The sequence below is a fragment of the Chinchilla lanigera genome, unplaced genomic scaffold (genome assembly GCF_000276665.1).
Source record: "Chinchilla lanigera isolate Chin_1 unplaced genomic scaffold, ChiLan1.0 scaffold00001, whole genome shotgun sequence".
NCBI classification, from domain to species: domain Eukaryota; kingdom Metazoa; phylum Chordata; class Mammalia; order Rodentia; family Chinchillidae; genus Chinchilla; species Chinchilla lanigera.
The window spans coordinates 26,612,196-26,640,086 of record NW_004955402.1 but is presented as its reverse complement, the minus strand read 5'-3'; the positions used below and the strand labels follow the sequence as shown (position 1 = coordinate 26,640,086).

General features: G+C 36.8%; 1 long non-coding RNA gene across 2 annotated transcripts in view; it reads right to left on the bottom strand.

The window, feature by feature from the left end:
* Positions 1-1,121: 1,121 nt before the first annotated feature.
* LOC102019550 overlaps positions 1,122-27,891 on the bottom strand; it is a 51,582-nt gene continuing 24,812 nt past the window's right edge. The window contains exons 2-5 of one of the 2 annotated variants that reach the window (XR_259068.1): positions 19,789-19,876; positions 18,000-18,110; positions 5,770-5,850; positions 1,122-1,400 (exon numbers count right to left, since the gene is read on the bottom strand). This is a non-coding gene — a long non-coding RNA (uncharacterized LOC102019550). Of the gene's footprint in view, positions 1,401-5,520; positions 5,851-17,999; positions 18,111-19,788; positions 19,877-27,891 lie in introns of those variants that run through there. The other variant, XR_001236745.1, reaches the window with a different exon arrangement.

The window sequence follows — 27,891 nt, the reverse complement described above, 5'->3', positions numbered from 1 at the left end:
CCATTCTGGGGGTTGGGGATTTAGCTCAGCGGCACAGCACCTGCCTGGCAAGTGCAAGGTCATGTGTTCAATTACCGGTACCAGAAAAAAACCAAAAACAAAAAAAACAAAAAAAACCTTTCCATTCTGTAAGAATGAATAAGGATTATACTTGAAGAATAATGTAAAGAAGTGATTGAACCTTATGTATTCAGGAGCTTAGAAAAATGACCACAGTGATAGTTTAAGCTTTTCTTGTTCTTGGACCTTTGTTGACCTTTAGTGGACGAACTGCCTTCTAAATTTAATGATCCACCCTGCCTAATCTTTACCACTTATCTTTCCTATTCCTCTACTCATTAGCATGTGAGTTTACACTATTTTTTAAATTGCTTTCTTCATTTAATTCCATCTCCCCTTACCATTCAGATGGTTGGAGAAAAGCAAAACCACTGTGTAAATCCACATTGGAGATATAAAAGAGAAAATAACTTGAGGAATCAGGATAAGTGAGGAGAATTAAATCTGGAGAAGAGCAAAGTTAATTTTTATGCTTCTACCCTGAATCCCCAAAAGGAATTGCTTTACCTAGAGAATTGCCTTCTGATATCGGGCACTTACCTCGAGTCTTTCACATCTCTGTTGCAATGTTCCCTGACTGGTTTTATTGTTGCCTGTCATTGAGTAAAACAAGGAGAGGCACAATAATCTAGGAAACTGCAAAATAAGACTGCAGATAGAGACTTTTAACAAAACCAAGAGAAAAATCCAAACATGTAGTTATTAAATCTGACAAAGCATCTGTCAAGAAAAGCTAGAGATGGGCCCGATTTGATCAACTTATCATTTAATATTCCTATTTATGTTTCTCATCTTTTTCTCCTATTAGCTACACTCACATTGTATTCTAAATTAGTGTTTTGAATGTAAATTCTCCCACACTCAGACACAAAATGATAATGGAAATTACATAATAAATGCAGCATCTTTTTCATTTCTCCATCTTAAATTTTTCTTTGCATTCCAGACATTACAGAACCAAATTACATTTTTGCATATTATATCAAAACAAGTGCAATCACAGTAACCATTTATTTCTCAGCATTTTCATTTCTTTTTTAATGAATTTTCCCTGAGGACATTCTCACAATTGAGTATTTATTTATTATAAGCAACAAAAGAAGTCTTGATTGTTCCAGCTGTGACAGAGAAACTTAGTTTGATGAGCATACAGTAGATGAAACAAGTAATAATAATAATGATAAGCATTTGGATACTCTGGAATCTGAAGAAACAAAAAGAAATGAAGAGCCAGTGGGTTATGATGCTCTCTTTTCATCCTTCTGTGAATATTTTATTTTTCTTCTTCCAGATCAAGTGAAACTTCTTTGCCGGCATATCAGTACTCACTGTAAATTACTCTAAAAATAAAATTTTGGTGTTAAAAATACTGCAGTAAGAACCCTAGAAAGCAAAGCTCTTCAGCTTGAATGTTTGGTGGAGGTAGTAATATTTGTCACAAGTAGATCACCTTGGTTCTCCTGTCAAATTAATTCATATACTTCTGGCCCCATTTTTTTAGCTACTTACTATGCATCTTTCTATCCCTTTCTTTAGTCATTCATTTCATTGTGGAGCAGCAATGATTTGCCTTTGCTTATGTTTCTAAGAATAAGTTCAATAACTTCATACCTCATCTGCATGACTGATTGAGATTTACTAATATCAACTGGAAATTATTCATGTTATCAACTCCACCAGTTTCCAAACTGTCAAGCAAAAATGTAGTCAGTTTTAAAGTGTAGGATGACAGCCACTGAAAGTAAGTCAGAATGGAGAGAAAATTCTTTTCTACTTCTCTGTCTACATTCTTTGGACTCTTGGAAATATAGAACATCACAATATCCCATTATTCTCCTTGGATGATTGCATATGTGTGTGTGAGAGAGAATGCATGTAATGGAATAGTCAAAATGACCTATGAAAGTCATTCGTCTACATGAAGGTATTTATTAGGTTTCACATTGCCCATAAAAAAAATCCCTCACTTGTGAATCTTATTTGCCTTATAGAAATCTCAATTTACCTTTTTAGCAAGAGTATAACTGAAGAAAAGTACAGCTAAATGCTCTCTGGATGAAGAAGAGAATAATTAAGCAACTGCCTCACTCACTAAATTCATGAAGAATGGGCCAGCTTTGGCAGTTCTATTCTTTTAAGGGAAATAAAGACACTGGATTTCAGGAGAAGTAATGGAGCTGGGATTCATCATTCTGGGAGGAGAAGGTATTTTAAAGCACAGCTTCAATTTGTGAAATTTGGTACAATGGAGATGTTACTGTGATGCCATTTAAATGTGAGAACTGTTTCTTTTACTATTTAAAGAGTCAATTAATGAAAGCATACTAATAAGTGGGCCAAAGAACTGAATGTGATAATAAAATCATAACTTTTTAAATGATATACAGAGGACGTGTACGAGTGCAAGGGAAAAATAAAGATTTTTTGAACTACCCAAATTGGGAACACTAAGGAAAGATATGTTAATATCAGTAATTTTCACTTATAAACAACAAAAAGCACCATGTGTAAAAGACAAAGTACTTTCCAAAGTGAAAAAGATATTTGTAACACACAAAACTTACTACATGTGACTGCAGATTAATACACATTTTCTGAGAGACTGTGGATCTTTTTCTATGTTTTTTTGCTTGTTTGTCTAAAAATTGAGAGATTTGTATAACATTTGCCTTCTGGATCTCAAAGCTCATGATTCTATTCTTTCCATGTTGGCATTTACCCATATTTCTTCTGTAGTCAGAGCCAGTAGATGCTCATTTTGCTATTCTAGTGCCTGAGAAAAAATTTCTAAGTTCTACAATCATTTATGCTCTTATAATCATGTTTTCGCTTCATCCTCTGACTTTTGGCAAAAGCAAATAAGGAATAACTGGCCAGGACACAGAGGCATTAAAAATCAATTCTAAATGAATGGTCAGCTAATGGGATGGCTTCTATGTACCCCTCTAGGAGGAAAGGGGCTGACTAAGTGACCTTTTCAGAATAATTCCAAGACTATGACTCAATAATAATACTTATCAACCTGTTCCCATCATCAGGCACTAAAACTGGGCATGGGAAGGGCAGTCTATTATTAGCTGTGAGCTTCTGATTAATCTTTTAAGCTAAGGAAGCTTGTGTTTCAGCCAAGATGTGAAGCTGTTTCCCGATGTGAGGCCATTAAACATCCCAGGAAATAGACAAGGTTATCATTAAGAAGGCATTAGGCCCTGGTGACCACAGAAGAGTTGAGAATGGCTGGATTGGCCAGCAAAAAGCTCAAGCAAGGTCACTGAAAGCAATGCCAAGCCATATGTTCAAATAGAGGCTACTTACGCATTACCTCTTTTGCTTCCCTTTTGGGATTCTGGTCAGCGTATGATTGAAAAGGTTTATTTCTATGAGAGTTGTAAGAACTATAGGTTCTGTGCATTTCAAAGTTCTGTGTGGATACGGATAAACACGTGTGTGGTGTGGTCATATTTTCCTGTGTGTTGTCTGTGCATTTGTGTGTTTACTCTTTTATATATTCAGGTTGAGATTTGCAAAGCCAAGAGTTATACTTTGACTTTTTAAACTACATTATCAACTGTAAGTAATGATTTTTGTTATAAGATCTATATTCTTTCTCAAATATCTTTTTTCCTGTATAAAGAAACCAGAGGTAAAATTTATAAATGTGTATGTACCTGGCATGAGCATCTTACATATCTATCGGAGGTTCATGCTTCAACAGTCTTAAAAAAGAATTCATTATTTAAGTAGTAAAGATGTTCGTGTCAATTAATCATTCAAAACAGAACTATACACGGACATTTAGTAAATGACTTTAGAAAGATCAATAGATCAACTCGATGTTGTTTACTCCTGTTTCTTTCTTTCCTCTTGATTAACATGGAACGCTGCGGCCCCTGCTGTAGAAAGCATGGGTGGTAAGGTGAGACACACATTTAAAATGTTGAGTGTTAATGAGTTCCTCGGCTTACTTCCATGTAACTTTGATCAAGAGCCCCAGGGTCCTTATGGGCAAAGTGGAGGATGGTAGTGACCGTCTCCCTTGTGGTTACCATTAGTACTGAAGGCAACAGTGTTTGTGATAGTGTTCTGGTAGGTAGAATAGGGCATACATATTGTTGTTGTGTTTGTTGTCATGATTACTGTTACTGAGGAGAGAGTGGGAATCAAGTTCACTATTCTGTTACCCATACAATAAAAATGGTTTCCATGTACTGATACATAATTCATGTTGAGAGGGTTAATGAGTTGGTGTATATTGACATAGCAGTGCATGGTATAAGTGTGTATCCCTATGTGTAGCTCTCAGTACCATGTTTAACTACAGATATGAATAGCTAAAGTAAATGTATTTCACAAATGAATGTGTTTTCAATTTTGAATCACAGAGAGTTTAATCATTTTGTTTATTTTAAAACTATTATCTGTATTTGTAGCCCTGATATCCATTCATGCATCTATCCACCCACTCCACAAACAGAAATGCAGATCCAGCAATAATGTACCTGATTTCACACCACTAAAGCATCACTTATTGTTGCTAAACACCTACTTTCTCATCTCTAAAAAGCTCAGCAGAAGAAGATTTCTGTTTACGATGGGGGGAGGAGAAGACACTTTGCTTACCACACTACTGCTTCAACGGAGAACCTGAAATCCTGAGCCAGTCATTTGACCCTCTGCTTAAATGGACCTCACCTTCTACCCAGTGCCAGAACAAGCCAGACTAAAATATATCAAACTTCCTCTTATTTCCTAGTCCCTAAATAAAATGTAAATGTCCTTTGGTCTTACTCTTTTTTACTGTCTCACAGTGGCAATGACTTCTTCAAACTTGTTTTAAGCTGTAGATGCAGTAAGAGTAGACAGGAGAATCAGGACAAGGGGCAAAAGGCACAGTACAGGACAATGGACCTTTCACCTGCACGATTTCCTTTCTGTGCCTTTTCACATGAACCGAGTTCAAAACTATAGTTCCAGCAATTTCAAGGCCCAGTTAATCCCCCCTTCAATATTTGCCCCTCTGACTAAAATATCAGCAGTTTTTGCAATGTTTCCAACAGACAAACACAACAGGGTTGGAAAGAAAAAAAAGAGTTTAAAAACGACTTTGACACTGCAAGGTTGTTACACTCAGAAAGCAAACTTTAAATGGGTATGGAGAAGGAATCGCATCTATCACTTTGCTCTTTTTATTTCTAATATTTACTCACTTTATTCACACTCAGTACAAATATATATTAAAAATTTACAAGTGTATGCACTAAAATTTATTAGTATTATACATTAATAAATATTAAGAATCAAGATAAATTATAAACATTCTTATGCATTCTGATTCATGTACTCTAAAATATAAACATATATACGTATATATAAATGTTATAGCTTGCATGAATCAAAACCGCCCAGTACTTACCAATTTATCTTATTATTTAGTATTCATTAATACATACTTCATTCCTGTAAATGTGAGGCGCTAACTGATTGTTATATCTTTGGAGGGCGCTGGAGTCAGTTCCATAAGCAGAAAGCAAAGAGTGTGACATTTATTCATTGGACTCTGAAATGGATCTGTAGTATTAGAGAATGAAATAAGGCCATGGTGCCCAGAGGTGTAAAAAACAAAAACTGAGCAGCAGTCACAGTTGCTTAGGATGACTGTGCCGTCCTTTTTAAAAATTTTATTTGTTCTGGCATTAAGGTTAGGTTCACCTTGCTTTTAAGACTTTTACCCCCAAATCGATGTCTTCCTCCTATCCTAGGCACCAAGCAGTCTCCTTTTGCCTGTTGTCTCTGTTAAAAGAAAAACAATACAATAAATACGTTCATATTTATTTAATGTGATATTTGTTTCCATATAGTTTGCATTCTAATGAAGACATTTGGGAGAATGTAACATTTAACGCAAATAAATAAAACATTAATAGTGGGACTTCAGACTCTGAACAGAAAGATTCTTCTCAGGATTGGAGTCCATGAAAGTAGTATTCAGCTCGTACTAATTAGAATCTCCATGTAGTGCCTCATCCTATGAAGGTAGAATTCATCTCATCTCTACAGTTGTCCTGGTGTGTATGTGAGTGTGAAAGAGACGTCACAACAGGTAGCTAGGTAAGGAAATCTTCTCCCTAAGTAATAATAAAGTTATAGGTGAATCATTCAGGTATCCAGTGTGGAAGAAGCAGTCAGCCTTCACCATTCCTATGTTTATCATTCTGACTGTATACAGTCAAATATTGTAGCATTCAGTGAGGGCTTTGCTGGGTGGACAATCAAGAGCTAATCCACAAATCAGGTAGAATCTGACCCTTTGGCCTTACTGCTGGCATGTACAACCTCACTGCTATTTTTTATGGTTTCCCCCCTGAGGCCCTGGTTTTGCATTTCTGACCTTATTTAATAGTATGGCACCCCTGCTTCTTTTATGCCTAGATGTATAATTTTGATCCAGAATAAGTCTTTTAAAATTATATCCAATGGCAGAGTCCTCATATGTTGTTTTGCTTTTTTTTACTTTAATTTTTATTTTATATTAGTACATGTTTGCAGTATCTGGAGTCTCCATTCATCTTGAGGAGTATCTACATGACATAACACATTTGTTTATTTAAGCCCTTTCCCCTTCTCACCCACCTCCTTCCCTCCGAATCTATGTTCCCTTTCCCCATTTTTGTTCTTGTTACATTGCTACCCTTGGCTCACTTTTATGACCTAGGATGTTTTCACTCATTGTAGATATTTGATACATGGGTCCTCACACTCTAAAATATCCTTTTTCAGGTTCTTACACTAGGGAGACAATATGATGTTTACACATGTGCATAAGATTTGTTTCACTTATGAGTATGGTCTCTAGTTATATCCATTTACCTGTAAAAACCTCATTTACCTTTTCTATAGCTGAGTAATACTCCATTGTGTAATAATGCCACATCTCTTTTACCCATTCTTTAGTTGATGGGCATTTGGAGTGTAATAGCCACTGGTATATTTTGTTCTGAAACCTTGTATCATTGTTATTGTTTTTGCCTTGTTTTGTTTTTGTCTATGCTGTTGGTATGTTGCTACTGTTCTTTTTAATTATTCTCAGTAAAATAAAATGAATATATATGTATATAATATCCATATATATAATATCCTCAAGTAAAATAATGTTGAAACCAGTGATGCTGATGCTGATGGCGGTGATGATGATGAACTATAATATATAACCTGTGATTAATTTGAGTTAGAGTTTGTGATAAGAATTTGGTGTGCATTACCTCTACAGAGTTAGTAGTTTGCTATAATCCATTTTAAAACCTATCTAAAATTATGATTATGACAGAGACTCTCAGGTTTGTATTTGCAGTGGAGTGCTTACACATGTTTCTATTGTCATGTTCTTTTTGGATCTTCACCACATACTTGTCCAGGTGTCAGCACAATCCTCACTGCGAGACAGAGCAGAGGGACATGCTCTTATTTTGTTAGTTTCAGGGAAAGCGACAGTTCTTAACCATACAGTAAAAATTTGGAGCTTTGGAAGACCCTAGGTGATTATCCCAGTAGCTGTCTACCTCTCATTAGAACCTTACATGTGTTCCCAATTCTTTTGGAAAGATATATTAAAATATAGCCTGTGAAAATGATATCACTATTATAGATGTCCTTCCTTCTCCAAGATATCATCATTTTACATTGGACATAGTCAAGGCATGAAAAAGTTATTCTAGTTAGAGTAAAAATGTGTAAATGTACTGGTGTATTAAACACAAGATATTTCCAGCATTTTTGGTGTTCAAAAGCTTATGGCATTAAAAGAGTAAAAAGCAGAGTTAGACAAAGTGTGCTGTTTGATTTAAAGCATGGAGAGAGAGTGTAAAGAGGGTTTATCTTCTACCTGGAACTTAATGTCTTGTTGAACCAGTGTTGACGTACTATATCTTAGCTTAAAAAAACACACACACACTTATGAATGGATAGATAAAGCACGATTAAAAGTTAAAGGACAGTGGGGTTATGAGATAAGAAAGGAATGCAATTACATTTTCAATATTCACTAAGCCAAAGGAAGCACATTACTCTCCTTCTTAGGATTGGTTGATGGACTTAACCAGAGTTTGTAAAGCTGAAGGGCAGGACTCAATGCAATTTAAAGTCTTTGTAATTAACAATTTCTAACTTTATTGACCCTTGTAATAATAATCATGCCATTCTCACAGAGAAAAGTTCTTTCCATCAGTCTTCCTCCCTCGCAATAGACTAAAACAACCGAGGATAAACCACTGAAGCTTACATATAATTAAAGAATGCAAGGATTGAGGAGATTGAAAAAAGTACCCTCTCTCATCAAAGTAATTTTAGGGGAAATGAAATTAGAACTATTGTAATACATTTCTTTACCTTACAGAGCACACTAATATAGGGAGGAAAATCTGGAAATTTAAAAATGTTTTGTCTTAGGTCCAAGAGCTTTGTTGTATTTTACTCCTGTTCTATATGCACTCCTTCTGAAGTGTTTGCCTTTGTGCTCCTCAATTGTATTGTCTCAAAACCCAAGCAATTCCGTCTCTTCCCTAGTTCTCCCTCTGTTAAAACAAGAAGCTAAACTCAGGAAACTGTCTTGCCACATGCTGTTTTATTTGGCATTCTTGAAGGTCATGAACATTCTGTGCTCTCCTTAACTGATTAGACAGATCACATGCACAATTAATCTCCCCTAATCCCTCCCTTCAGTTAGACCATAGGAGAAATTGCACATGCAATGAGGATAATGCATTTGTACATCCAAGCCTCCTTTCATCTGAGGATCTCAAAGTCCTTGTTACACATGTCAAAAGCTTCCTATCACTCTTTCAAAATGGGTATTACAAGATTAATTTGCAGAAGGGCAAAGGCAGGCATAGAAATGTTAAGAGACTTTCCAAAGAAAGTGTACTCAGGATAGACAGCAATATCACTCTCAGGTTTGGGGTTCTTATGCTCTGGGGTGATAGAGGACATTTCAATATATAGAAGGCTTATCTTTCAGGAAATGAGGTCTCACTAAAGACAAAATTGATTTTGTTATTTTATCGTGGGTCATAAGGTTGAATAAAGGACTTCAAACTTGATGTCTTGCTTGTCCTTTTCTTTTTAGTTTCACAGGCTTAGGAGCTGGAAAAGAAAAGGAGGCAGGCTGCTCTCACTGTGTTGAAGGCATGTGTCTGTAGGAGTGATGTTGATGTAAGCATATACTCATGAAATTTCAACTTTATTTGCAGAATTAAAGGGTTTGTGGAGGTTCTTGTGAAACACAAGTGTAAGACAGGAGAGTTTTAGTTGTTTAATGAGCTAATATTGTGAGGGCTACTGTATGAAGCCTAATTAAAACTGGAGAGTTGCAAAGGCAACAATATGCCAAAAAATAACCATTTTGGATTCCTACCATCTAGTTGAGTGAAGCTCTGTATCGTTTCTAATGTTTTTATTACTTTTTATTCTCTTTAATTGTTTGTTCATTCTTGCATTCTCACATCTGGTAATCTGAGCAACTTTGTTGAAGATAACAATATGTAATATAACAAGCATTGTTAATTCCTATCATCTTGTTTTGAAATCATGCATTGTTTTTATTGTTTTTGTGCTCTTTTGTTTTTGTCCTTGTTGTTGGTATTTTATTATTTTTTTTCTCTTTAAAGTAAATATAACTGACATAAATGCTGACAATCCTGTAAAATTCTTTGGAATTTATATATTTGAAATTTGGAACTCATGTTTCCATTCAGACCATAGTATAAAGGAAGTTAAACTACTAGACCAATCATGTAAGCAGTCTATATCAGTAACAAGTTTGAACTGTAACAGTAGTCATCACTGATTAACATTTAAAAATTATTGTGGTAGCAGTAACTTAAAGAAATTGAACATTAATATTCCTATATCTAACCTGTCCATAACTTTATCTAGCACTAAATATTTCTAGTCAAGGGATCTCTGACCAGAGAATGGCAGAACATCCTGCTTTCTATCTCCCATTCATCTGCCTTTAGGAAATGGGGAAGAACTGCATCAAGATGTACGTCTGGGGGTGCAACAATGGTGGAGCAGGGTAGAGCTCAGTCAAGCATCTTCATACAGGACTCTGTTTATGTCAGTGCCACAGCGACTGTTGCCTAGGCCTGGAAAAGTCTGGGTTTGGAATGGCCCTATGCTAGGGAAGACTCCATTCTCTTTTTTGTTTTTGGTACTGGGAATCAAACTCATGACCTCAGGCTTGCCAGGCAAACACTTATGCCGCTGAGCTACATCCCAGGCAAGGACTCCATTCTCAAACTCAAGAGCTGTGTGGGATGAGTGTGAAGAAGTGTTCCTACTGCTTTTTTCCACTCAACTGATTCATCCTCATACGCAGAGCACATAGAGTTTTAATGGATATTAGCTTCTTTCTAACCTATATTTCTATACACAATGCTTTTCCAATATGAGACATTGAAAACCCTTCAGGAACTCCTATTGCATGTATTTCCTAGCTTTCTTGTTTAAGTATGGCTATAGCTGACACCTGGCTCTGAGTTCTTGTTTGAATATGGCCTCCTTGATACTATGCTAAGCCTCTCTCCAGCCCTTCATCCTTTCCTTGAAATCTCCATTTCAGCTCCCGTGTGTCTTCCACCAAGCTAAGTCATATAGAACATGCATAGATTGAAGTACACCATCGCCAGATGCATCTTTTGAATACTGTGTTCTTGACAGCCTAAGTGCCATCTGTATGAAGACCTTGCTAGAGCAATTTTTTCTTGCTTGGTGCTCATTCCAGAGTTCAGATCCTCTCAAGAACTGCCTGGGTGTGTGGCATTGGTGGTATAGTGGTGAGCACAGCTGCCTTCCAAGAACTGACTGGATGCTCTTACCTGACAGCCAGTGGCCATCAAAGTGCACCATGCCATATCCTAACTTTACCAGGCATTGAATGTGACAGGTCTATGGCATTCTACAGAAACTTATGTGAAATCTTTCAGGAGTTAGCATATGTTTTCTGTGTGTGTTTAGGGGTGAAGAGAAGAAACCGCAGTTTTCTCCCCTTCAAAGTAGTGGAGAAAGTAGGCAAAAAATTGAACAAACAAAACAATGCACACATTATCAAATGTATAAGTGTGATTGTGATAAGGAAATACCTCTAAAGAAAAAGTAAGGCTATCAAGACACTGTAGTACCAGAGGACTGATCTCTTTTGAGTTGGAGGAGTGATAGAAATGAGTCAAGGGACAAAGCAAGAATTGACGTATCCACCATCATCTGCCAGCATTGTTATTTATAGGGACAGTCTGTAGGTTACTTAACACTATACCCTAGAATGTTCAAAACGTCAGCCTTTCTCTTTTCTGTTAAAAACTTTTCTGGTTCTGCTTTGGCAGGTGAACCTGCAAAGCTAGAACCAAAAATATGCAGTATAGGGCACAGAGCACCTGATGTAATGGAGTTTATTAATTCACTCTCCTTTTGACAGTTTTCTAGAAAAACTTACTTTGATTGTTTTCAAATTATCATAGCTTAATGCAAAATATGTCACAATCATTACCTGAGTTTCAACCGTATGTATATCATCCATCAGCTCGTCCATCCCCTGTCTAAAAGTCTGATCATCATAAATTACATTTGAAAACCTAAAGTAGATGTTATTCATCCCTGTTATTATTGAACAACAGGGAATGCACATGTTTTTTAAATCAAAATACTCACTCTGTGTTCACTAATGCCTTCCAATATCTTATGGGATATTCAATTGGCAAATTAGTAATGAAGTTTTTCTAAGAGAAATGATGCCCTTAAAAAATAATTTCAACACAAACCATTTTGCAGAAGATAAGCATCTCAATAATGGTCTGATGATCCCTGCACAGCTGGGGGGAGAATTTCTGCCTTTCAATCTATTCATTTTGACTCCTATGTGTGTTTGGAAATACAGCATTATTATTCTACCCACTGAATTTATCAAAATGCAGTTTTACAGCACTTTAAGGTTACTTGTAAGATTTCTCCAAGGTTGTTCCCTATCTCTTATACTTTAAAACTCTCTTTCTCACTAGCAAGGACCCTGCTGTTACTGACAGCCACAGTCATTACTATTGTCATTGTAAATATCATCATCAATAAAACAATATCTTATCAAGTGCTTCTTCACCCTACAATGGTACAATAAATTTTTTAAGGAAATTTTGATGAAGACAGAAAGCTTAGTTAACAATACACAGGTTCAGCTGAGGCCTACAATTTGGCTAATATATTGGAGGAATATTTACATATTGCCTGTGAGTGTGGTTATTTCTATTTAACTTACAAAGTTTTAGCTGAAGAAGAGGCATTTTCCTTATATTACTCTGTTAAACTGTTTATTACTGATGTGAACACAGAAATACTTCAACTGATTCTGATATTTCTATGAATGTCTTCAAATGCTGAATGACCCTTCTGTTTGGAGTCTGTATGTGTCCTAACTCCATGTGTGAGGTTAATGCCTATTTGATTAAATATCAAAAAGGCTGTGTGGCACTCAATAGTAACTACCATTGCTGCTTACTGAAATATTCCATTTCAAGAAGTCAAACACCAAGAAAAGCAATTTCACACCATTAATGACTACTGTATGAAATCTATATGCAAGCAGATTTAAATAGCCCTTTTCTAAACTATATGGCCTTCAATACGTTTATTGATAAACTTTTTTTTCTTCTAATTTCTTGGTATCCCATAATCTAGAACTCAGAACATCTAAATGATTTGCCAAACATAATCAAGAGGATGGGGCCTGCTGATTTTGGAAGAAATGTTCTGTCACAGTTTTTCTGACAAATTTGGATTGATTTTTAAAATGAATTTTGAGATTGTTATCATTTATTTTAGTAGATATTTGTCAAAAAATATATATAATCTGAGTAATACATAATCATTTTGGAAACAAAACACTTTGCAGATAAGTATTTTAAATAAAAATTATAACAGACCTCACTGGTAAATCTAGACTGCTTAAATTATCACTATGAATAATATAATACTTTTTTAGTTATAGTAAGTACACTATACTCGTAGTGGCCCAATACAGATGGTATTCACAGAATTGGAGAAAAAAATTTGAAAATTCATATGGACCCAGAAGAGATCAGGAATAGCAAAAGCAATCGTGCACAATAAGAGCAAAAAGAAAGGCATCACAATTGTGAATTTGAAATTGTATTACAAAGCTACAGTGATAAAAACAGACACAACATATACTGGCACAGAAACACACATGAAGATCACTGGAACAGAATAGAAGATATATAAACAATCCAACTATTAGACTTTTGAGAAAGGGTCAAAAATATACACGGTAGGAAAGATAGCCTTTTAATAAATGGCTTTGGGAAAACTGAATATCTGCAGTCAAAAGATTGAATTGATTATATACCATGTACTTAACTAAAATAAAAATGCATCAGAAAACAAAATGTAAAACAGAAACACCGAATCTACTCTAAGACAAAAAAGGTAAAACTCTTAGTCATAGGTGTAGGCCAGGACTTTCTGAACAGAACACCAACTGCATAGGAAGTAGTTCCAAGAATCAACAAATGGGGATTATGTCCAACTAAAGCTTTTGTACAGAAACAGAACCAAACAACAGAGTGAAAAGAATAAATACAAAATGGGAAGCATTTTTGCCAGCTATTCCTCAGCCAGATGACTAATATCTGGAATGTATAAAATCTCAAAAGACTTACCCCCTCAAATAAAATATCAAACAAAAACATGGGCAAATGAAATGAATAGATACTTCACAGCAAAAGTACGAGGGCCAATACATACATGAAGAAATAATTAACATCACTGGCCATTAATGAAATGCAAATTAAAACAACTGATATTCCATTTTTCCCCAGAAAGAATGGCCATCATCAAGAAATGAAATAATAACCAATGCTGGCAAGACTGTGGAGAAAAGTGGAACCCTTGTGAATTGCTACTAGGAATGTAGACTACTAAAATCACTATAGAAATCAGTATGGAGGTTCTTCAGAGAACTAAAACTAGAAATTTCTTTTGACTCAGCTAGTTTCCTTCTAGATATCTTCCCAATAAAGTTAAAGTTACAGTTATATGTTCATCCCTATATAAATAGCAGCACGACTCATAGTATCTAAATCTTGGAAAGCGACCCACATGGGCCTTAACAAATTAGTGGATAAAAATACATGGCAATTATACACAATGAAGTATTATTCTGCCATAAAGAAAGATAAACTGGAGCCATTAGTAGGCACATGGACACATCTTGAGTCCATAATGTTAAGGGAAATAAATCAAGCCCACAAGTTTAACTATTACATGGTTTTCCTTATGTAAGAATTCCAAATTATAATTAAAGAGCCCGATAAAAGACAGATAATGGGAAATCGGAAGATAGATCTTTCACAAATGTAAGGGGACCAAGAGATGAAGGGAGGGTGTAGGGAGAAAAGGGAAAGGAAATGAAAATAAAGAGTAAGGATATATTATGTACATGTACCAACTCCACACAAGTAATGTAAACATTATGTACAGCAAACATATACAAATAAACAAAACTAAACTAAACTAAACAGAGTTTGAATGAATGATGTGCCTGATCTTCATAACAATCACATGAGCCCATCAAAGGTGTATTCAGTGCTATAAATGGGAAGATAGAGGAGTTAGTAATGTACTCAGGTTCACAGGTGCCTGAGATACTGATGTGGGGATAAATATAGGTTTTTAACCACTATTATACTATATTTATGAATGAATTAGTCCTTTTAAGTATCCAGTTTCTCCTTCCAGGGTCCAACTATGTATTTTTTAAAATTATATTATAATTAGATTTTTGTAGATTAAATATAACTTTTTAATAAAATATTTACAGCGAATTTACTTCATATGTTGCTCATAGTTCAAACTATTCCATGTTTGATTGTAACTATGAGGGTCATTTCATCTTTACACATGTAATGCCTCTTGGAGGAACACAAAGTGTGAAAGTCTGCAGTATTTGTTCCGTTAGGATCTGGTATGTATGATACAAAAGAGAAATCCAGAGCCAGCCTCAGCATAGGTGTTGACTTTTACCAAGTCTTTAAGACATTTTGCTTACAAGAAACACAGAATCCTGTTATAGAAAGACAGTCCACTGACACCACCTCAATCAGTGCTAACTTTAGAAATTCACAAAACTCATCCAATGAACCAGAACGCAAAGCATTTTCACTGAAATCTGTTCATTTTTCTTGTAGACCCAACTGCATACTTGGAAGTGCTGGGTTTCATTATAACTGAGCCATTTGAAAATGATTTTACAAAGCATTAGGATGTGACAGTACATTGTTCAAAAATTATTCAAGATGTTAAAACTAAATCCAGTATTATTAAAATGAAAACATGTAGCTTTGCATAAAATTTCTTTTGATTACACTGTAACTCACTGAACTTGCATGGGAGATCCTGGGCTTGGTAAGACTTTTAGATTTAACTGTAAATATTTTTTTTGAAGTACAAAAAATTAGTTGAAATTTGAATGTTTCTTATGCTTTAATCTAACAGGTCAGTTCATCCTAAAGACACTCTGGTGATGATAAGACATTGCTGCAAAAGCCACATGTCAAGAGTTTGAACAAAATTCATTTTATTATTTAAGATAAAGGAATATGAAGATATCAATATGTAATACAACCACCATTGTTAATTCCCTACCACTTTGTTTGTAACTCTGTATTGTCTGTATTGTGCTTGTGATATGTTGTAAAATGTTGTATGTCTGTTAATGTTTCCCTCCTTTTATCTTTAAAATAAAAATAAAAGATAAAGGAATAAAGCCTAATTTCTCAACAGCAAGTTTTAAAATGCATGGATTTACAGGGCTGGGGATTTAGCTCAGTGGCAAAAAGTGCCTGCCTCGCAAGCACAAGGTCGTGAGTTCAGTTCCCGGTACCGGAGAAAAACCAAAAAAAAAAAAAAAAAAAAAAAAAAAAAAAAGCATGGATTTAGATATCCTGAAGAAGTAAATTAAAAAATTAGGAATTCCTAGAAGATCTTGCATTAGGTTTTAAAAGTTTGAAAAAAAAAAAAAAAGAAAAGCTGGAAATAGTTACATTAGTCATCACAGATGTTGGTGTATTTGGGCATATGTGATATTTTGTTCTTTAAAGATAAATGTAAGACTCTATCTTCACAACCATTACTTCACTAAGCCATTGTCTCAGTTCCATTCTCCTTGCTGAGACAAAATACATGACACCAGAAGTGAAAGGAGGAATGGTTTATTTTGTCTCAGTTTGTAGTTTCTGTCAATTGTTGGCTGACTCCTTGGCGGGGCAGCATGGCAGAGGAGCATTGCAAAGGAGAAACAGTCTGTGGCAGGGTGGGCAGGAAGCAGCAACTGGCAAGCAGCTGCAGCGGCAATCCTCCCTTTTCCTTTTATCCTATCTAGGCTGCAAACCTTTGGAGTGGTGCCACGCCTACCCAAAGTGGGCCTTCCATCATCCACAGAGAACCATGTTGTACTGATTTGCTTATCACACTCTTAGTCCCAGTATCACACACCCTAGATTCAACCACCTCTGAGAAGCCCCACCAGTGAGCACATGAAGCTAGACACAAGTGATAGCAGATTATGTTTAGATATCGTGGCTTAATTTTAATTGGCACACATTGACTCCTTTCCATCTTCAGTTGAAGTCTTCTCTCAGGTCAGTGTATTAAATCTTCTATCATTAAGTTTTCTTTGGCACACTTTCCTCTTAAGAAGCACGGTTTATTTCACAGGAAGATATCTGATGGCATCAACTTTCTTTCATTTTCTGTTGCTTTCTTATATGATTTGAATGTCTTCAGTCTTGGGATCCATGTAATACATTTGGTTTTATGCCATTGAATTCTGAATGTGAATGCCTAGTGAGCCTTCTTAGGATTTGCGTTCTGATTATGTGCTTTGGTTACATCTTCTTAACATCAGCCAACCCTCTTGTCATGCGTCCATTTTTTATCATCCTATTGTTCAATTTATGTTTTTTCCCCTCAGGGAACAAAATAATTGTTATGTACAAATGTCTCTTCTTTTCATATTTAATTGGGATTTCCCCTCTGTATATGGAGAGTATAAAGTTTTATTCTGCTTCTGAAAGTGCTATGATAAACAGTCACATTTTAAAATATCGGTATCCCCTATAAATTTCATTTATTCAAGCTCACCGTTGTTAAGGTGCCTCTACTAGTATTTAATATACATTTGAAAATATCTCTTAGTAGCATACATATTCTTCTTTATTCTTTTTGTTTTTTTGAGACAGGGTGTTGCTATGTAGTTCAGGTTGGCCTTGAACTCTCAGTGATCCTCCTGCCTCAACCTCTCAAGTGTTGGGATTACAGGTGTGCACCACCACACCCAGCAGTATATATATTCATAAGGTATCCCATAACTTGTCCTTCAACATGTTTCAGGTTGCACACACTGTTAAACACTACATGAAAAAGAGAGCAGTATAAGAGAAAGGAAAATCTCCAAGTGGAAAGATTTACTTCTCTTACTATCTACCAAAACCTTATGCTTTAGGCTTCTAATTTATAGGAATGTTCTTGCATCTGCTCCATTATCTCTTATGATTTGGTTCCATTTCATAGCCCATGTGAGGATCAGGACCAACATTGATAAGTATATGTCCCCACTCTTACTACCTCTATAGTGACTTGCATAAAGTTCTAGAGGAAACGATTTGGTGTTTGCTTTTAACCCTAGTTTCTTAAGATTCAAGCAATGCCAGAATAGGGTTAGGTCTTTTATTTTTATTTCAACATTGAAAATAGCTTACAATCTATAAGTTCTCATATAAGACTAAGAAACTGTCTTACATTTGATCTAGTTAATGTAACAAAACATTCAGTCTTTCAACTCATGTTAAAGGCACCTTCTTCCAGGAGGATTTTATGCTTACCTTCAATTTGTAACTTCATTTTCCTGCAGCAGAGACACATCAGGATGGTAAACAGAATTCACATCTTCCAGTTTACAGCACATGCAGCTGAGGCAGCTAAGAAGGAGACAGCTGTGCAGCAAGGAAGCACAGGTTCGTTTGGGTTGGACTTTCTTTTCCCAGTGTTGACGACTATCTGATTGGAGGCCATTTTCTCCTTCTCCTTTAGAAAATGACTATGCACATTTTCCTCTCTCAGAAACACCTATTAGATTACCTTGCTAATGCGATTCTCAGTTTTAGAATGTATTACAATATGGCTGGTGGGATGCCGTTTGTATTTTGGCTCAACATGCAACATTAGCAGTAGAAAAAAATAGAGGTAGAAATTATTCTTCACATTAGGCTTTGTCAGCCTCCCTTAAAGGCTGGCACACATGCAGATTGACCAGAACCCTGGGAGTTGCAAAGGTTTGGCATCATCTAAGCAGTTGAGAAATAGAAACATTCTGAAATTGAGACTCAGTAACCATAAAAGCAACAACAGAAGGCACCAACATAGCTAATGACTTATATTTAACTTGTTATGACTCATGTTGTTGGATTTAATTGCACACATACTATGTGTCTAGACACTGCATGGAGAAAGATTTAGCTGATTATACAGGAGTAAAGAGAAAATGTATTTTCTGCTTCCCAAACTAGTTGGTTGAATACAATATATATAATTGAATTGGTCAAAAAATAAAATGGGTTCATTGGAATAGTACATTTTCCATGGTTAGTGTTCAATAAACATCTTTAAAATAAAAGTATATAGCTTCTGTAAGTGATTACACATTAGCAAACTGTACACTGCAGAAGACCAGCTAAATATTTCACCTTTAAAATTATCACTGTTATTGTACTATAATTCAAAAAAGAGAATCATGTAGATCAATATATTTAGAAAGACATCACAGAGAAATAAAGATTTGAACGAGGACCTTGATAATCAGGTAAGATGATGTCAAAGACATGCTGATGTGTTAGAACGAATGGAATATGGGATAAAGGGCTGAAAACAAGCTCTTTCACTTATTAGAAATTGTGTTATTATTGATTCACTTAGCTGTCTTCCATGACAGAAATTCCCGTGTATGACATAGTAGCAATAACAACAGTGCTTAGGATGCAGTGTTACACAAATAAATTGCCAAAACAGTTGATAAACATTTCATGAATCTATGTTTTCAATGCACAAGATCAATGTGTATGTGTGCTCATATGTATGCACGTCTGTGTATGTAAGAATAAACACCAAGGAGACAAGAAAAGGTCACAGTAACGTAACTATGAGCAGAGTCACTGTCTTGGGTTGAATAGCTTGAATATTTTTGAAGAGAGAATTCTAATTATTGAAGAGAAGAGCACAAGTAAGATACTAGGGAGAGAAATGTTTGAAGGAGAAAAAGAGGGCTGACAGTGAAAGTAATGGTGAAGCTGATCTCCATGTCCTGTTCTGTCCCATTTCGTATTTCCTTCTCTTTCACCCTAGCATACATGCGCATAGAGACCTGGTTTCCCCCGAGCCCAGTCACTTCCTCTGACCAAGTTCTGCTCCCTGGAGATGTGGCCATCTGTCAGCGGACTTCTGGAGAGCTGGAAGGACACCCAGCTCCTTCTTCTATGTCTCGCACAGTGTAGCCTTCTTTACACTTGCCTGAGATTTCCTTCATGGTACCATTAAGTCAAGCACCAAGAGGCAGCTTGGCACTGTGCTGTAAAGGAGGCAGGAGTGTGATGGGCTTTGAAGAGGCAGTGGACATACCTGTGCCTTCCCACTGTTTCTGACTGTCAAATGGGCCTGCTTTTCTTTATCTAGATTACAGCCGTTCTGTTCTCACGGAGGTAGTCCCCTGCAGAAAGAAGAGAGGGAAAACTCAGCTTCTGTTAGCATTTAAAGAAATCAGCTCCTACTGTCCCCATGAAACCTGAACACTAAGTGGGGAAAAATGTGGCCAGCTTTTCTCAAGCTCTTCTTGTCCTTGTTTTCTCCTGTGACTTTATCCAGGTGGCTCAATCCATCTCTCCTATTTCTTTCTGTCAGGAAACATTACTCTTCTTTCTTTGTTCTTTTCTTTCTGTCATAGTCTTTCTATCTCAAATCTATCCAAATCATTTAATTCAAGCTATTTTTTCCAGCATATCTGATACTTTGAAGTTTTTGCTACCTCTTTTTTGGGGGGGAATATTTCATAAGATATCCAGGATAAAAAGAAAGTATTTGAACCTGCTCTCAGTATAAGATGACACGAGAATTGATGTGGCTTTCTATAGGACAGAATCCAGTGACAGTGGACAGCCTTAGTCTCATATAGGTGAAGGGTTTCCTGAGGGCTTGGGATGTAGGCAGGCTCTTGTCTTCTGACACTGAGTTAAAGACCTGATTCCATGGATGGACGCTGGAGGCTGGCAAACACCTGGAGCAGAGTCCAAAGGCTCGCAAGCAGCTCTCCCAGATTATTACTCTTTCTCTTCATTCCCATAGAGCTCCTTACTGAGTTCTTTTCATCTTAACTGCATCTAGCAATGTTCAAGGATTGCTGTATTTCTGATCTCCTACCCCAGTCTAACCTGAATGATAACTTCTTTGAAGACAGGATTTGAAAGATTTGTTACTCTCAGTGCACTTAGCACTTTGTCTATCAGACTGTAAGTTCAAACGTTCATTAAGGGGATGAATGGAGTTTCACTAATCTTACTGCATAGGAGGAGGCAGCACAAGGTGAGGGAAAAACATCATAGTAGCAGAGTAATTTGTGTCACCTCCTCCGTAGGATGACTGTCCTCTACTACTTGTAGCGATAGCATCAGCAGTTTATTTCCATTCAGGAAACATTTATTATGAGAAGTCTTCTGGAAGATTATGGAGAAACAAAAGGAAGTAAATATAGCTCTTACCAGAAGGCAGTTACACTCTATGTGGTCCAACAGAGAAAGAACTGTACAAAAACAGTGCAGTACATACAATGCGTGCTATAGGAGAGACTTGTCAACCTCCTTGAGTAATACTGCAAAGACATTGCCCATCTCTGGGATGTACTCAAAGAAGAAATACTACCATAATCAAACTCTTAGGTGTGTATGCAAGTTTTCTATGTTAATGATTAGAAACAGTTTTTCTCAGCCTGACCAATAGAAACACATATTGAGTGTATATGTTTCTGTGATTGTATGTGTGTGTGTATGACTAAATGTGAAATTGAGTTAGGTGTGTGTTCATACATGTGTATGAGGATGAGTGTATGTGCACCTCAGCGGTACCTCTGTCTCCATGAGTGAATGTTCATGCAAGTGAGTCTGCATGTGCTTGTTTATTCATGTGTGTCATTGTGGAAAGCACCGGTTGCAGTGATAAGGTGGTGGCATCACCAGGGATTAGGCAAATTATGGAGATGGTAAATTTGGTCTCTCATTATCTTCCACTTGTAGAAATAATCTGACAATGCTCCTAAAAGTGGGGACAATAGATCAAAAGTCAGGAAAGCCGGGCATTAGATTAAATTCTCCTGCATGGAACAGGTGACCTTGTAAAATGCACTGAGCCCTCTATACCAATGTGTTCAGTAAAGTTGCGTGGTAGGCAGTGGCAAAGTGACAGCTGAAGTCTTATATTTTCCCAAAAAAGATCTGCTAAGATGGTCTGTTTCACACATGTACACTGCTTGCGATTGCTCGCTTACTAATTTCCCTGGGCTAAGAGATGCCCATGGAGCAGGTAAAACATTATTCCTTGACACATCTGAGAGGGTGTTTTCAGAATTGCTTAGCTCTTAAATTTGTAGAATATGGTTGCCATCATCAACATTGGTGGTTACCATCTTATTCATTGTAAGCCTCAAAAGAACAAGTTTAAAGAAGAATAAATTTTCTCTTTCATCTTGAGCTGGGACATCCTTTGTAATTGTTCTTGGACATCAGCACTTGTTTGGACATCACTTGGTCACCACTTGTTCAGAATCAAAAATTGATTACATCATTGGTTTCCTGATTTGGAAATTAATTTCCTCCTGAATAATATGTAAATACTCTTTTTCTTACTTTCTCCATAGGGTATGATCTACAGATAGTCACAGGACAGGAATGGCATGTATTGATTTAAATATGTCAAATTTTCCATGTTATTTTTTGTTACTACTCTAGTTCATGTACTTTCCTCTCTTAAATTTAGCTTTCTGAAACTTAGTGCTAATCCTGTGATTTTGTCAGAGGTCATTGTAGAGCTTGACACCAGAAGATCAGTGAATATGTAAAGGTCAGGACCAGGATAACTTGGGCACATCACCTCTCTCTAAAGCTTTCTTTACTATGGTACAGCTCACAGGTACCATTCTAACTGTGAGGATGAACTCCCCATTTAACTAAAAAAATCCCAGTCTTGATCTTAGAGAAAAAGTAATAAAGCAGAAGCATTTTTTTCTGAAATTAGAATTTATTTTTTTATGCCACAAAGACTGCCTTGTACTTTTTCTTCAAAATAAAACTATTTTCTCTGTTGTAAATAGGTAAAGGAAATTGTTTAAGGATAGCTAGAATTTTAATCACTCTGGAGACCAATTGGACCCTCACATAAATGCTTAAGGGTATTTCACATATTTATTTGGGAAAGGAAAGTCCTCAGAGAACCTGAGAGTGTTCCTCAAGGACTGTGAAATATTTAAAGCTAAAGCAAGGAAGTCAGCCTCGCTCCAGAACCCAGGACAGAGCACTGCTGCAGGGACTTGGTTAAGCAGTTTCTCCATAGCCACATTTTCACTGTGACACAGACCAACACAGCACTCACACAGTGCCAAAGGTCATGAAGAACCTTCACGGCTGAAGTAGATGGTAGTGAGATCATCACTGTGCTCCATCTTAGAAGAACAAAGGCAGTAGATTCAACCAAACCCGAGTTTGAATGCATTTCTCTCACTCAGTGATGTTTGTCCTTCACAATATGACTATACTTCTTTGAGGTTCCTTACTCTCAAAATAAAGAGAAGGATTGTTATTCAAGATGGTGAAGTTTAAACGCAATGATGTATGGACGCTCATTGCTGAGTTTGGCACAAATAAATACTTATAAAATGGGAGCTGCTATAGTCATCACCTTACTTTAAATTCCTACCAATTTTTCAGTGTAAATATGATGCTGTTCCTGGTGCTACTAAGAAGACCCAGGGTTCTGGAAGCTGAGAATATTATCTAAGGTCAAACAAGTAGAAAATTGGTGGATCAGGAATATATACCTTCACCCATCTGATAATAAAACCCTCTCTCCCAGGGCCACATGCTGTCACTCAGCTAGGGAAATGCTTCTATGAACAACAACACAAAGTCAAACGCAGTGGTTTGTGCTTTGGCCAGACAGCAAACACGTATCCTGTCATTCTACCTGGAGAGATGGAGAAGGTGTATTTGTTAGGTCTCTCTCACATCTCCAGGGAGGGTTGTATCATTAGATAAGTTCTATCCAGTTCTATTCTCAATGTAATGGATCCTTTTTTCTTTCATCCGAAGCACAACCTGTCACAGTAGACTGTCATAGCATGTATTTGACCTAGAATCAGCACCACAGCATCTGAGTTCCTGTTAACTCTCAGTCTGTGGAATCAAAATACTGGGATTTGGTGATGACATCTTTGTCTATTTGATGGAATTGCATTCAAGGGTAGCACAGGCAGCATTTAGAGGGCTGCACTCAAAGAAGCTATGCAAAGACCATAGCCATCCAGTTCAGGGTCACTTACCACCCACTTTGTCCTGCCCAGCTGCTTCATTTAGTGAACAAATGGCACTAAAATATGAAACTATAATTCAATTGCTTGACTGTTATCAGGCGCCTTACCTCTAAAGCAGAACTGCTGAAGCTATACAAGAAGAGGAGGGACCTTGGAAGTAGGGTCAACAATAAGAGAAAATAACATGCATAACAACTTTTGTTTGCAATCTTGCGAACTTTGAAATTTTGCTCAAGGTGATTTTCGAGTCACTCAGTGTCTGGACTACCACAAGCGCTTATCTCTTCTGTTCTTCCCCTCTCCATGCTCTGTCCATCCTTCACAACCCCTCACTTTCCCATGCTTTCTGTCCCAGCCTGAAAGTTCTGTGTAGCTTTGGTTTAGGGTACAAGTCATGGTTTCTCACCAATAATCACACTCCAGGCTGCAGGTACTGGAACACTTCCTCAAAGCGTACAGTGCACAGACTAACAATTATATTTCAAGCTGCATTTAATGTTGAAGTATGAGACAACAAATTGATCTCAGATTTCTTCAGTCAAGCATGACCTCACCTCTGACTCCGGCAGAGGCTGCTCTGGTGCCAGAGCAGTTGTAGCAGAGCAGCAAAACAAATAAAAGGAAAAGACAAAGCCTCATCCTTGCTAAAACAAAACAAAAGAGAAAAACAAACAATATTTTTTTTTTCTGCATTAGCACTAGCTGCTTCTGGGAAGGCTGAATGGAAAACTGTTAAGAAAAATATCCACGGCAACCTTCTTTACAAACCACCCAGGCTGGTGCCTTCTTCCTCTTAGCAAAGAGGCGCATTTATAGACATTTTGCTAGGTTATCTGACTCTTTTCATTACAGAGGAGAAAAGAAGACCTATTCAAAACTCTGCCACACAAATATTTAGCAAGATGTCTGTGTAATGTCTGAGAGTATCTGCATTTGGCTATTTATATTGTGTCTTTACATAATAATAACTCTTGAACAAAGGACAGAAAGCTAGCTCTAGTCTGAGATCAAACATTGCACATTATTTCATTACTTCATAGATGGTTTCTTTGCAGAAAGTGATGAGTATTATTACTTCATTTGAAATGGGGAGATATAAAACCAAAGAGATGCTGCAAGTCCTGGAGTTATGCAGTTTGTCATTGCTGAAATCAAGCAATGAGCCCAAAGATAAAGAGCAGCATATTAGGCGAATAAAACAAAAGGATACAAGAGCAAGGATATGAAAGAAGGAAATTTTTAAAAAGGAGAGCAAACAGCATTTTCTCACACACAATCAGTTGAATTTTAAAAACAATTTAAAATATTTAAGTATCAAGCAAAATGGCTTAGTGACAACTGATTAAGACACTGAAGCTATATTTTTAATACTTTTATTGTGAAGTAAATAAGACTGTTTGCAAAGTTCCTATTGTGAAATATTTCCTAAGCCATAAAATACTACCTCAAATCCAGAAGTAGCAAAGGATATCCTTACCTTTCCACCTCTATTTTAATATTAAATTGGAAAATGATTTTAGGCTGCATAAAAAATAAAAATCTGTTGTCTCTTCCCAAACACCAAAATTTATTATCCAATTTTATTCTTGGTTGGATAAAAGCAGTATCAGACATCTTCCAGAAGTTCGAGGATGTATGTGCATATCCCAGGCATGTATGGCTTGTTTTCAAAACTGCCTGCTATTCCAAGATTAGCTGCTGTGTGGCGTTAGTCCCCTTCTAATGAACTGGCTCTCGCTTCTCCCAGCTCAGGCTCAAGCAGCTCGGGCAGCCTTGCTACTGGAAAATGGTTTGCTCTGCTGTCACTGTAACAAACGGTTCTAATTGCTGGGTTGACTGTTAGGGGGGAAATTGCAGCAGTCTGAGTTGAAGGCTTCTGCTCTGCTTCAGTAATGACAAGGAGAGCCAAACAGCTCCTTTCCTGAAGGGACAGGGAAGATAATCTTGAAAATAAATAGTAATAAATAATAAATCATTTTAAAAGAAGCAGAAAACCAACACACTTTCAGAATGGTGATAGTCTAATCTAATTGTAATGCTTTTTTTCCTCATGAAGGAATGAAAGTTCATGGATGTATTTCCTTGTATTTGTGGTGGGAAGGATGGTGGAGGTGGTGTTTGTGTCTGTGAGGTAATACATGGTAGGCAATGATTTGGAATTGTAAACTTTCCAATTTATTTTCATGGCAATCTGTGAGATGTGTCCCTGGAGGTAGGCAAACAATTGCAGTTTTAGAGCTGAATTGGCCTCCCTCTCCTTTCTTACATTAGAAAGCATGCAATTTCATTTTGAGTAGGATTACAAAACTCCTAAATTCTAATAAAGTGCCAGGGTAATATGTGATGGTCTGAGATAGTCTATGTGTTATCGGAGAAACAATCATGAAGGGAAAGGTAAAAATGAGAACAGTTATTGTCAGATTTCGCCTCCATGACAATTCAGGTTACAAAAGGCAGTCCCTAATTTGGGAATGTAATCAGCTAGCAAGCACCAAGGACAGCAGCTGCTGTTACATTAGCTTGGATAAAATTATAAGGCCTATCAATTCTCATGCTTCAGGGTATAAGCTGATCACCAGCTGAGGTCAAGAGGAAATTTCCCCAATGGCAGTCTTGCACAGTTATATCCATTATAAGAGATTTAACACCTACCCCTAAAACATCTGATGTGATTCATTACCAAATAAGTACAAACACACGACATGTACTCACACTGATATACAAGCTTGTACGCTCAAGGGACTCTGGAGGCGTGGAGGTGAGTCTCAGTCTGAATGACCAAGGCCTGCATGAGTCTGTAATGGGCCCAAGGCAACTCCGCTTTCATCCTGTCTGCTTTTTGTACTGATTTCTTTTTGTTTTAACTCTTTGTCAAATGCAGGAGAAAACAGTTTCCAGGCATCTGCTCTCTTTAGGTGTTTACCTGTACGTATGTGAACACCTTCTTCCAAAATGGGTGAGAATAAAAGGGCAGTTTTTATTTAGCTTTCTCTTAGTGTATAATGCATTACTATAAATGTGGCTGCTTCATGCAACACATATTCATTATTTCTCGTTTTTTCTTGTTTAGAAGTCTTTGTATAAGTTAGCTCAAATTCCTGCTTGGGGGCCTTATCAGGTAGTAATCCAGGTGTTACCAAGCACTGTTGGTATATCTGAATATCTGGGCCTTCTTCCAGGCTTATTGGTTGTTTGTGGAATTCATTTTTCTGCAGTTATGGGATCGAAGTCCCCATTATTTGCTAGCTGTTAACCACCCCGGGGAATACTTTCAACTCCTGTAGTCACCCACAGTTCTGTGCCACATGATCCCCATAGGGAAGCCACAATAGTGATGTTTGCTTTCTCCCAGGCTAGAAGGACTGGGGCTCTTTAGAAACAGAGCCTAATCAAGGAAGCATGTATCTCATCCTATTCCTAAATTTTTCCCACACTGAGGCACAAGGAATTATACAAGGTCTGCATATAAAGGAGTGGAAATTTGAGCATCATCTGAAAATTCTGTTTTTAACAGGGCTGTAGTGAAAATAAAATATCAATATGAATAGCACAGTTCTACCCAATTTAGATGTCTCTATAAGAATTTATTTTTTAACTATTAGGTGAGACTAACCATTAATCTATTACGTAAGATCTATTAACAATTTTCTACTAGGGAAGGGCAGATCATTGGTAATTTCATAAGGTTATCCATACAAAAATATTTAGAATGGAAATTAGAGTATTTTGCCCAATAAATTTTATGGCAGATAAAGAAACAGACTCAGCAAAATTAGTAAATTTAAGTAAACTGACTCTGCCAGTGAAATCCTGGGTAAAAATTGAGTTCTACCAGCTCCTAAAAAGTGACACATTTTCCTTCAACCCACCATCTTTCTTTGCCTACCTTAGGTTACTCTCACTCCTGTAGATTTTGAATTGTCCCCAGATTTTTGTGCAGTTTCATCCAAGGAAACGGCATCATATTGATCATAAGCTCACTCACGCTGTCGGTGACTGTCTAACCTTGTAAAGGTAGTTACTTTACACTGAGAGAATAATGCTCTTAAAGTGCATGTGAGAGAACAGAGGAAAAAAGATGAGAGAGAGAGAAAAGGAAAGAGAGAGAGAGGAGGAGAGAGACGAACAGAGACACAGAGACACAAAGAGGG